Raw genomic sequence first — 13,267 nt, forward strand, 5'->3', positions numbered from 1 at the left:
TAACAATATTAATAATAATAACAATAATAATAATCATAACAATATTAATAATAATAATGATAATAATAATAATAATACCAACAATAATAATAACAATAATAATAACAATAAGAATAATAATAATAATAAAATAATAATAATGATGATAATAATAATAATAACAATAATAGTAATAATAATATTAATAATAATAATAATAATAATAATAATTACAATAAACCAACTGCAGACAACAACAACCATAGTAGAAATAAAAATAAAAATACTAATAACGAACAAGAAAAATGCAACTGTAGATCTCGCACACTTTGCCCACTTCAAAATGAATGTCTAACCAAAAGTATAGTTTGCCTGGCCACAATATTTGCGAAAGAAAACCCGAATAACAAGAAATATTACGGAGACATGACTTCCTTAGATTTTTAAACCCGATATTATGACCAGAAAATTATATTAAAAAATAAGAAAAAACACCGAATGAAAACAATGCTAGCAAACAAATACTGGGAACTCAAAGAAAGCGGACGTTCGCCGGTAGTCGAATGTAAGAGAGCAAACACATGTAGAGACGTAGACGATCCATGTAGACTATGCCTTCATGAAAAATTTGCTACTCTATAATTTAAAGAACTCCAACATCTATTAAATTGTAGGAGAGAAATAGCGAACAACTGTGTACACAGGATGAACTTTACTCTAGGATAGCGATACAAAATAATTTTAAAATTAACAATACAAAAGAAAATAAATAAATAAAATAAACATGCATGTACATAAATTATCATATATATATATATATATATATATATATATATATATATATATATATATATATATATAAGCTAACATAATAAAAAACACACACATTTAACTACACCTAAATTCAAAATACGTCAAAACACTAGATATCTACGCTTCCTGCTAAAAAAAGCCCATACAAAGGAAGAGGTGAACCCAAGGCCAATTTTGCGTTTGTTTTGTAATTGCCTGATCATTGGCTGATTAGGAAGGGAGTGGTGGAAACATGGACTCTGATTGGCTGACTAAAAACTTAATAGAAGCTGCGTATATAAAAATGCGAGACAAGCACAACTCTTCGCATAAGCCTGATGAATCCAAACGTGGATGAAACGCGGAATATTCTGTGTAGCTTAATTGTTAGATATATTTTTATAACTTACATATATATATATAGATACATACACACATATATATATATATATATAGAGAGAGAGAGAGAGAGGGAGACAGGCAGACAGACAGAGACAGACAGACAGATATAGACAAAGAGAGATATAGATAGATAGATAGGTAGATAGATATTTCTGTTTATAATAAGTAAATAAGCATACGCCTTTTTCTGTTTATAATAAGTAAATATGCGTATGCCAACTTTCTGATGATTTTATATGCTTAATAAATATATTTCCATCATTACGTGCATAATCGTATCAGTAGGTATAATAATTTGATGTGGAATATCTATTTACTATGATGTCTTATTGAACTAATACAAGCAGCCATATAAATGTTCATTCCATAGTATTATTAATATTATGTTGCCAAAAATATTTTTATACATTATTTTGTATATTATTAAAATTCGGTAATGTTCAAAGTCAATAGAGATGGGCTCAATGAATTAATCTTCATGTGTATCGGTTTTCATAACTGAGTATGTGTATAATATTTTTTTTGCAAAAATTAAGGCCAACAATATGTGTGTGTGTGGGGTGTGTGTGAATTTATTCATAATCCCTATTCAAGCTTGTTTGGACTTTGTAATCCTAATTATATATTATTTCTTTACTTATTTATACGTACACACACACCCATACACACACGCATATATATATATATATATATATATATATATATATATATATATATTTATATATATATATATATGGTTGTGGGTGTGTCTGTGAGTGTGGGTGTGTGTATATGTCAATCTGTTTGGCTGTTCTTTCTACTCTTCTTTGAAACAACTGAGCCGATCGATCTAAATTACTATTACGATATCCGTTTAATGCACAGTTAGGAATTAATAGGGATTAATAGGGAGTAAACACCACAATACCACCTACTACTCTATGGGTTCGGTATACAGCGCTTATTCTAAGCCAGAAGATTGCACATTTTAACTGGAAAATATGTCTAGTGCATGATATTTCTTAATTTCATGTTTGCGATGATAATGCTATTTAAGATAAGCATGCCAGTCAAATGCACATTACAAAATATATTTAAATAATATGTTTCATATGTAGATTATATATTCCAGTATAGCATTTTATAGAATTGAGCTGCAACTATTTAATCTACTAATTTACCGATCCAAATTCTTGATGAAACTCCATCTTAGTACAGCGAAAATTCGATTTCAAACAATAAGGTGATAGAAGCACGAAATGCTAATTGAAATTTAAAGTCTTTTTTTTTTCAAATTAACCCTGGCAAACAGTTGGAAATTCTATTTAAAACCTAACCGTAACTAACAAACGAAAAGTTTGCTTGTTTTATATTGATTAATACGACTGTTATCCTCATCTTTTGTGCTATCAGCACGGCGTTTCAGTCGCTGCAACTTGCGACCTTCTTGGGGTGTTGAAAACATCCTACTTATTTCCTACTAAGGAAAAGAGGGCTGTCTCTGCATTACAAACGTTGTGCTAACAACAACCAAGATCCGAATAATAGTCCGCTTTATCAATATAACACAACCATTCACATCTAATATAAAAAAAAATCAGAATTGCAATCAAAAATTGTATTTAAAAATTAAATATAACTGTCTACAAAAACACAAGCCGTGATTGATCTTCGAAAATACTATGACAAACTTATTGTGACACAGATATTAAAACTCAAACATTGCTGACCAGAAAAAAATGATATCAACTCATGTGAGGCAGACCAACGAACATGATATTTCAACTTAAGTATGATATACAAATGAAAATGTTATTTCCAAATTAAATGTGACAGAAAAAGAACGCATATTCCCTTTTAAATAAATAAAAATATGTATTCTAAATAAAATGTGAATTACGAATGAACATGCCATTTTCTGCTTACTTGTGACGAACATAATAATACGTGATTTCAAATTTAACTGTGGAAGGTAAACGAAAATGTTATTTCAACTAAAACATGGCGGAACAACGAATATGTTACTTCAAGCTTAGCAATGCCAGGCTAAAATAAACTCCATTTAAAACTTACACATCGTGCACCTACAAATATATTATTTCGAACATAACTCTGAGAGGCAAACGAAAATGGTATTTATAATTCAAGCATAATATAAGTAATAAAAAATAATTTCGAACTTCAGCGGGAAAGGCAGGGTCTCTTATAAACATTTTTTAGGCAGAAATAATATTGGATACGTGTATTCAATTAGCATTTAGTGACTAAATTTATTTGGAAAACGTATGCTTAAGAGATGAATGGCGTATATAATATAGACAAAATTATGTGTCCATTGGATCATCCGTATTATTTAGCATATTCAAACTACTGTTCTAATCGTGACTGTTATCTTTACAACGTTTTAGTCGATGTAACCTCCAAACATTTTAACAGCATCTTGTCGAACCCGACTTTCTGTTAGTCGAACTTCATAAATCTGCACGGACTTTCGAACGGAACTCTTTAATTAACTCAGGTTGGCAGTATGCCCTCGTTCCATCAGAAATTACCAGATAGAAATCCTAACTGATTCGCAATTATATTTCATTTGTAACCTCAATTGACGATTGAACCTTTACTCGCTTGAAGAATGTACCATACGACAGCAGTTTACCAAGTACATCATTCACTCCGCTAGGACTCGCATGTTGTCTTGTTAATTAAATAATGTATTCCATTTTATATCCAGTGCTAATTGTCGAGGCCGTTAGAAGTATTCATGAGTTCGACAAGAAATATTTGAGATATACTTAAGATTACATGGAGATTACATCGACAAAAACGTTGGGAAAATAACACTGAATATTAGAACTGTATTTCGAATAATCCAAATAATATGAATTATCAATCATTATTTTAATAAATGCCATTGCAATTGAATCGTTGGCAAACCAAAGAAGTTGAGATGGACAAAATAGCCATTTAATATTTAACTGGGAAAGACTCAGACGTTTGTTTCTTCTATACGATAGGCGTTCGACAACGAATGCCTGCTATTTTTTTTTATTCCACTCGAATTGATCAGGTATGCTTTCTATTTTCATTCTGCCTAGATGGATCAGAGAAGATTACAAATTGCATTGTTATAATGATTATACTTTTGTATTCATGACCATAAAGTTTTATTTCTCTGTTGAAGATATTGTCGGTGCAACCACCGTTCTGAACATGCGTCAGAAACAGAAATGCGTCATTGAGTAACTGAGTACGACGCTCGTACGGCGGCTGTATACAAATATCGAGCCGTGTGCGAAGTGATATCATCGTAAGGAAAAAAGAAATGTCTATAAAAAGAACGTGTGATAAGACGATGAAAGACGATCACGTTAGAGACGTGAATGACGTGAAGGCCATAACGAGAAGTTACGCGTTGCGAGAGAAGGAGGAATACATTTATTTTCTTTAAAACCGAAACAGGAGTTAAAGTTATTCCTATTCTTTGTCACGTTTGTGATTAAGTCTATGACGTGTTGTTTTTCAGGAGTCTACGTGTTAACGTGTCTGTAAGTTTGTGTAACGTTACAATTGAATTTATGAAAAATATGCATCGAGAATCGTGATGAGTATGTCAAAAAATAAATTCTGGATCGCAAGAGATCGATTGTTATAATGATAAGACTCCCGTCTTCTTATGTCTTCAATATTTTGAGTAAAAAAAAAAGATACTTTTCGAACAACCACCGAAAAAAAAATGCTTTGTACGCTCATTTAAAGCAATCGTTCAGCAATGGCAAATGTACATTAATAATGGTAATGACCACCTATAAAATTCAGTCCGGACCACAAATGTGCTTTTTTTTTTAAAAATATTACAATCCTTGTTTCATAGCCCTTCATCTTTTTAGTAAAAGAATAAGAGGCTTTACTTTTATAACGATATTTGTATGTGTAGTCTCCTTAAATGACTTACGTCCAATAAATCTGCGAGTGAGTAAAATCTGCAGCGTGACAGACTGAGAGACCTCCTAAAAACACCGAATCTCTTAGAGATGAAAGGTGCTATCTTGAAGCTTAGACGATTGGAAAAATATTAATTCACAAGGTCATACAAAAATTCTTCAGGGTCTGTTAGGATATTTAGATAAGAAAGCTTTTTTGTATCAGACCTTGTCGCAAGCACAACTAAACTTGAATAACGAGAAAATAATTAGACTTAAGACTTGATATCTGATAGTATATATATATATATATATATATATATATATATATATATATATATATATATATATACATACATACATACATACATATATATATGTGTGTGTATATATATATAAACATGCACGCAAAGACGCACACACACACACACATATATATATATATATATATATGTATATTCAGGAGTTGCTGAGTTATAATGTCAAAACATTAACTAAACTATTCAAGTTTATAACTTTTCTTTATTCGTTTTCTATTGGTGACGGGCAGGAATACAAACTATTATTATAAAGCAATTAAAAACGTTTTTTACAAGTAAATAAATTTCAACCGATCCTTCAGTCTTCATCAGTGTAATGAAACAGATGGGCATAATCAGGGAAAAAGAAGAGGAAAGAGGAGGAGTTATAGCCAATGAGAAGGTGCCACGTCGGTCTTAAATAAATATACATATAAGTACGCACATTCACACATGCACGCAATACATATACACATGTAAAGGAAACATTAAAGATGAAACAATAAATAGACATGAAGAAACGCGCCTTTAACTGTCAAATATTTTGAATTCTAACTATATTTTTTATTTCAAGAGACAACAAGAATTATATATATATATATATATATATATATATATGAACAAATGATTAATAAAATATGTTAAAAGACATCTTGAAAAAGAGTTAAAAACATATTTAATTTTAAAAAAGGAAGCACAAGATAAGTGGATAGTCCTTAATCCGCGGAGTTTCGAAGAAATACTCTCCTTCTCATCAGAGGGCAGGAATTAGCAAAATGCAGGATCGGATTTTGCATATAAAAGTATTTAATGAAACTACAAGTAAGTCAAAGATCTTACTTGGTTAAAAAAAAGGGGTGACGTAAGGGGAACAGGAGGCAAAAGAAAAATAATAAAAAGATTTCACATGAATGGATAGTCCGGTGAAGGGTAAAAATCCAAAAATGGTAAAATCCAAAACGGTTCGACCGTTTTGGATTATATTTGGATTTTATTTTGGATTTTGTTCATATTATAAGCTCTATTTCCTTTTCGGTTTTATTAAGCTTTTTATATCTGGCTGAGTGTATTTTACTTGTAAATATTAACTCTTTAATATTTATAATATATTTTAAGTTTACCATTTTTTTTACCTTAGTAAACTTATTGTAACTTTTATTTTATTATATATATATATATATATATATATATATATATATATATATATATATATATATATATATATATATACACACACTACCTATCTGATATTATATAGAAGTAAATTAGTGCCTGTGTGAATTTGTGTGAGTTCGTTTTCTATACATTCGGACATAACTGAGTCTAATTTTATGAAATTTAAGACGAACGTACATTATGGACCTGCCAGTGTTTTTCGTTTGGTTTTGTATCGGAATATCTCCGATAAGTATTGATAATGATAACTGGAATAATCTGATAAAAGTAGGAACATGTGATTTTAAGCAAAGTTTACATAGCCGAATATCACACGTGATTTTGTAAAGTTATATTAGCACATAAACCTAAAGGCTTGATGTATAAAATTTACTATAGGTTCTTTATTCTGACAGAGGTGTGTATAAAATGAATGTTTCTGTTTAAAACACCATTTCATCATGATACTTGACTATTAAATTTTAAACTTAAATTCAAGCCATTATCACTGAGCAACCAGTAAGGTCAGGCATATAAAATCAATAGTAGGTTCGGTTCTTTGATATGACAAGGGCGAGTTCAGAATCAATGCTTAGAGCACAATTGAAACATTATATTTGACTTTTGCATTTAAACTTTAATTCAAGCCATCATATATAAAATATATTATAAAATAAATTGTGTGTTCTCTACAGTTCAATGAATAATAGAATTGAGGACTAAGTACGTGAGGGGATTGGAGGTATGTGGAGCTTCTTTCTGGTGCACCTAAGTGGGTCCGAACCGAAAGTTGGCAATAAAACGGTATAAATAAACGGTAATATTTACAAGTAAAACGGTATGTTGTAAAAATGGGCGAGTCACCAACTTTGATGACAATAGATATATGGAAATGTGAAACATTCATTCGTTATCAATCGATTCCGGACAACGTATGGTCTCCTTTCTAGTCTATATAGGGATTTTTGTGTTGTGTGTGTGAAATGGAGAAAGTTTCCTTTGAACTCGGAAACGGCTATTCCGATTTTTTTTTAATATTTAACATGAAGGCGCGTAATCTGTCTGGGTGTGTTTATACGTAGTTTTTTTTTATCAAATGAGTTCAATAAGTACTGAAAAGCAGTTAAAACCTCCGAGTAAAAAGGAAATCCTATTTTGCCCAAACGTTACAATTTTACATCACCTAACATCACAAGTGCATTTAAGTAGTTTTATCACTGCACAAGAATAAATGCCCATCAAATAAAATATACGGAGCGTTCAAAATCAATGTGTCATTTTAGAACACAATGTCTTAGCTTGATTTGTTTACATAAAGTCATCGCTTAATTAGAAGAGATATTATTTTCTTTACAATAATCAGAGTAAAAAAAACGCTGGATGTATATAAAGTGCTTCTGAACGCACTAAATAAATTTATGAAAGCCGACAAAAAATTATTAAAAGAAAGCTTCAACTCCCCCACTAGAATAGAAATATTTTTAACCTAGGAAATATTTAAAGTGAACAAAATAAATAATATAACCAAGGAAGCATCCAGAACGCTACTGAAATCATCTAATAAAAGTAAGGAGGCTTCTAGATCCTAGAAAACAATGTAAACAAAGGTCCATTACCCTGATAAAAGTGAGTGGAAAAAAAGGGAAGGATGCTTCCAGAACGCTACAAAATGCAATAATTAAAACTAAGGTGTGCTCCAGTGCACTATTAAAATTGTTTCAAATCGCGTAATTTTTATTAAATCTACTTGATTATTTTATGTGATTTTTTTTACGGCCTTTTTTCGTCACAGGTAATTTATTTTGGTGTTTAATATGGATAGATTGGTTGGTTGCTTTTGTTTTACGGCATATAAACCTTTTTCAGGTTATTTAATACCGAATCTAGTTATTTTGAGGAACGATTTTTAATGTATAAAAATATATAGTATATATTTTTTAAGTCAGATTCTATTTAACCCATAGTTGGGACCCTAACAGTTACTACCACTCCGGGTCAGAGTGGACCTGGGAGCAATGGAAATTAAAGTGTGGCTCCACACTCCCCAAGGCCCACAAGGTGGGGCCTCACCATTGGATATAGTTTTAGGTCATCATATGAATAGAATTCGGTGCAAGCACTCCTTATTTTAGAGTTACGTATATTGTCTTTAGTTAAAGTAATGTGTTGTACATAGCGTTAATTAGTACAAAAACATGTCAATGTATGAAAAAAAAGTAACTCATGTCGCTTTTACTACGTAAGGACAAAAAATTATTTCATCCGAAATTCGTTGGTTTAAACGAGCAGTGATTTAGAAAAATACGCCTCCAGAGCACAAACATCATAACAAGCAGATATTGTTTCGTATCATACAGATATTTTCACTTTATTAGTATATATATATGTATGTATATATATATATATATATATATATATATATATATATATATATATATATATATATATATATATATATTATATATATATACATGTCGTTAGTCTCTCCAGCTACATCTGTATTTCCCTCCTCCTGCTACTATGACACCGACGTGTGTACTTAATGTCTTAAAAATTAAATAAACTTGAAATTATCAAAAAAAAGCAAAAAACATTGGACAAATTTATTTCTTTTTTGATAATCCTCTAAAGAGGAAAATTATTTAAAATGCAATTAAATACGTATTTTAAACAGTTTTGAATGCATTTGAAGAAATACTTTATTTACAAATATTTAGTAGATAACAAGAAAAACCACAGTAAAATTGTAAAAACATCCAAAAACAAGAGAAATTTAAGAGCCAGACAATTATGTCGGCGTGAAGGGAAAGCGCTTGTTAGTAGAAATCCTTTTGTGTCCGGGTGCTTCTACGCGAGGAAAATATTTATTAATATTATTATATTTAATTTCGCTTATGAAAAACGTATGTCAATTCTATGATTATACTATCATATTATACATTATAACTATTCATTAACATACACCTCATAATAACATATTATCCATTTAATTATTATGCTAATTGTTATAATTGTTTTATATTTTGTTAACATAATTATTAAACTCACCATAATATTATTATTGTATTGTGATAAACTGCTAATCTCAGTGTTATGACATAGATATTATGTCATATGTGCTTAAAAATTATCAAATAGTTGATTCTTTTGTTTCAGCTTGTTTGCTTCGTGGTCTTGCGGTTTCCATCAATTCAATGTCCTGACACCACATTGTAATACAGCTTCCTATTCCAATAGTTTATTTCACAGAATTGCAGGGTTATTAAACTCTCTTCCTTGCTGACGGTTTTGTCTTCTTTTCAAGGAATCTCCTATCTTTGAGATAATTATCGCAAAGATAGGAGATTCCTTGAAAATCGCTCCCTATGAAATGTAAGACATCTGATTATAATTAGACGTCTTATATGTTATATGGGGCGATTTCAATAAAAAAGGGTATCATTGCACTTTTTACTTTGTACTTTTTATGATATATTTTATAAGTTCTCTATTATACTCCGTAGTTATCCCCAAAGGGCTTTAATATTTTATTTTTTTTAACCTGCACATTATTCTGGTTGTTGCTTTTATATTAAATATTTTTATTTCTATTTTTGTAATCATTTTATTATTATATTAGCAGGGCTACCCGGCGTTGTTCGCGACTGTATACACAATAAGAAAATTGAAGTTGATTTTGAACATATTTATTATTCTTAGGGTGGAGGAATATTTAACGTATGTATCATTTTCTATTTAATATTTAAAACATTATTATTATTAGTAGTAGTAGTAGTAGTAGTAGTAGTGGTAGTAGTAGTAGTAGTAGTAGTAGTAGTAGTAGTAGTAGTTATTCACTGGGTGTTTCACACAAGCCATTACAGGCATCTGCTTGAGAACAACCTATTGTGATCCCTGAAGTGAAGTCTGAGTGATAAAAATGGTACTCTAGCTCATCATCTCTTTCAATAACTTTTGCAAATTAATTTGCGTAATCACAACATCAATTAGTCCATCGATTTCTCGTTGGCAACCACCATAAGTTTTCACTGGAATTTGGGCGGAAATAATCTTCCACAAAGTTTCAGTTCTTTTCGCACTCACCCAGTAGAGGTTTTGTTAGTGCTTTCTCTCCTCGGGTTTTCTATCATCCTTAACGCCTCTTTACTATTGTTATTTTTTATGTGGGAAAGGAATTAACTCATAATTCTGCAGTCTCAGGGTTCTTGATTCCATGTGGCGTTTCGCTGTGTTACGTCTGTAACAATTTCTATATGTACGGTTAACGTGTGTTTCTCACGTGTATTAATCTACGTATTAATGAGTTTCTTTTAAAAAATAAATCAGCTGTTTTAATTATTGATATACGTTGTTACTTTTAATCTATCTCTCAGCTTTCATTCTTTCCCATTCATTTTTCAAAGTTTTTTTTCTTTTCTGGGATAATTCTTAGTGCTCCTACTTGTATTATTGTTATCTTGAAATTATTCATCTCCCATAACCCTTCCAGCTCATGGTCAGTTATATGCATTTGTTTCGCTTGATATTTACTCTGTGGTTTGCTGGTACGGCGAACTCTACGCTTTGGTTGGAGTTTTCTTTAACTGATTTGATATCCGGTTTTCTTTCTTGTTAACTAATATGATATCCGGTTTTTTTTCTTGTTAACTAATATGGTATCGGGGTTTCTTTCTTGTGAACTGATTTGATATCCGGTTTTTTTCTTGTTAACTAATATCATATCCGATTTTCTTTCTTGTTAACTAATATGATATCCGGTTTTTTTCTTATTAACTAATATGATATCCGGTTTTCTTCCTTGTTAACTAATATGATATCCGGTTTTCTTTCTTTTGTTGGTTTATCTCTTTGCATTCTTGCCCCATAGCATTTTGTGATTTGTGTTTTCAAGTACTGCTGCTGGTTTCTGCTTGCATTATTTGTCTGATTGCTCAAGATACAGTTGTTTGAAGAAATGCTCAGTAGACTGCCACACCCACTTGATCGTATCTATTCTTATATTCTTTAAGGGATAGTTTTCTGTATTTGCTTATTATATGGTGTGTTGCTTTGTTACTTTATTTACAAAGTCTGCATTAGCCGTTTTCCCCTGTTTTATCGATTTTTGCTTTGATATAGTTGGTTGTAATCGCGTTATATTGGGCCGCTTTTATGAGGGTTTTCAGTTTCTCTATAAGGTTTTCTTTTCATAGCTATGTCCAGTGTTTTCAGGAATCTCATTATCTGTCATCCTTATAAATCGTTTTTGAAGCTGTGTCTCTTCCGATTTTTCTCGTCTTATCCCTTGCCTCTCTTGTTTCTGTCTTGTTCATATTTTCAGTGTCTCTAGTGTAATTATACTTAGAGTGTTCTGCATTATCTATTTTTCTAATTCTTTTTGTATTATTCATATCATATTTTATACAAACCAGTCATATTCCTCCGTGTCTCATGTTTTTACTTAAAGTCGGTCAGCATCATCCTTTTGTTGTAATGTATTATGCATGACCATAAGTCTTCTGGTCAAGATGTTTCAGTTCTTCTTTTGTCCACTCTATGAAAGGTCCGGGCTATCTTTCTAGTGGCATTGCTCGCGTGTTCATACATTTTATAAAGTTTTATTGTATAGTTTAATTTCTAGATGCTTTTTTAGAGGTAATTCCTTTCCAATTTTCGTTGCCTTGATTGTGATTCCTTCCTTAACTCCAAAATATTTGTAGATGCCATGTTTACCTAGTACCCCCATCTCAACATGGTTGAGTAGTTAAATACGTTGTTTTCTCCTGTTTTCCCATTTTCCTAACAAACAGTGTACACTTTTCCATACAAAATTCATTTCGGATATCCTGGCTGAAGATTCTGGTTGCTTTATTAGCATCTCTAGTTCGTTTTAAATTTTTGCAGAAAGTCGTCCATATGCATCAGTTGGTTCATTCTTTAATCTGTATTCGTGAAGTTGTATCTGATTTGTCACTATTTTTTAGAATATTGTTCAAGGGCATATTTGCTACAGTCAACAATAACGACGATAGGAAATCCCCTTGGAAGACACCTCTTTGTATTTTAATCTCAGTTCATCAGCTGTCAGTTCCAGTCTCCATATTATAATTGCATTTTCACTCAAATTGAAAATATTTTATGGTATTTTATACATTATCAGGCATTCTATTGTCACTGCTTGTAAGATCATGTCGTCTTCTTACTTATGTCTATCGTTTTTATTCTCATTTTTGCTTCCTTCAGGATATTTAGGTCTATATATATAGTAGATAATGCGTTCCTCTTTTTCCTTTTCGGCATCTTTTCGGACCAGGATTAGTTCTCTCACTTGTGCTGTTAGTATTTTCTTAATGGTAGGTAAGCACCTTATGGGGTTGTCTGTTCTGGGAGCGGTTGCCTTTTTGATGTACTTTGTAGCAGTGTGCTTCTTCCTTTTGTAATCAAGTCTACCACTTCTTGCATCGTGAGTACATATTTACAGGTTATGAATAAGCCTTTTATGTAATGGCATGGATTTTTAAACCAATATGCCTGCATTCCGTTGTAACCTGGTGTACTCAATTTTATCATTTTTTTACATAGATATCACCGCTTATCAAGGGCCTGAGGCCAGTCGAGGATAAGTGTTAGTGAGTGTACAGTAATCAATGGTTTGATATCGAAATATTAGTTATTGATAGGAATTTTGTATATTGCATTACTTAAGAGGGGGGTTCATCAATAATTTGTTTATGTTGAACTTGGGGGAGCAGGCAAACGGAA

The sequence above is a fragment of the Euprymna scolopes genome, chromosome 30 (assembly GCF_053919585.1).
Source record: "Euprymna scolopes isolate OS-2025 chromosome 30, ASM5391958v1, whole genome shotgun sequence".
Taxonomy (NCBI): Eukaryota; Metazoa; Mollusca; class Cephalopoda; order Sepiida; family Sepiolidae; genus Euprymna; species Euprymna scolopes.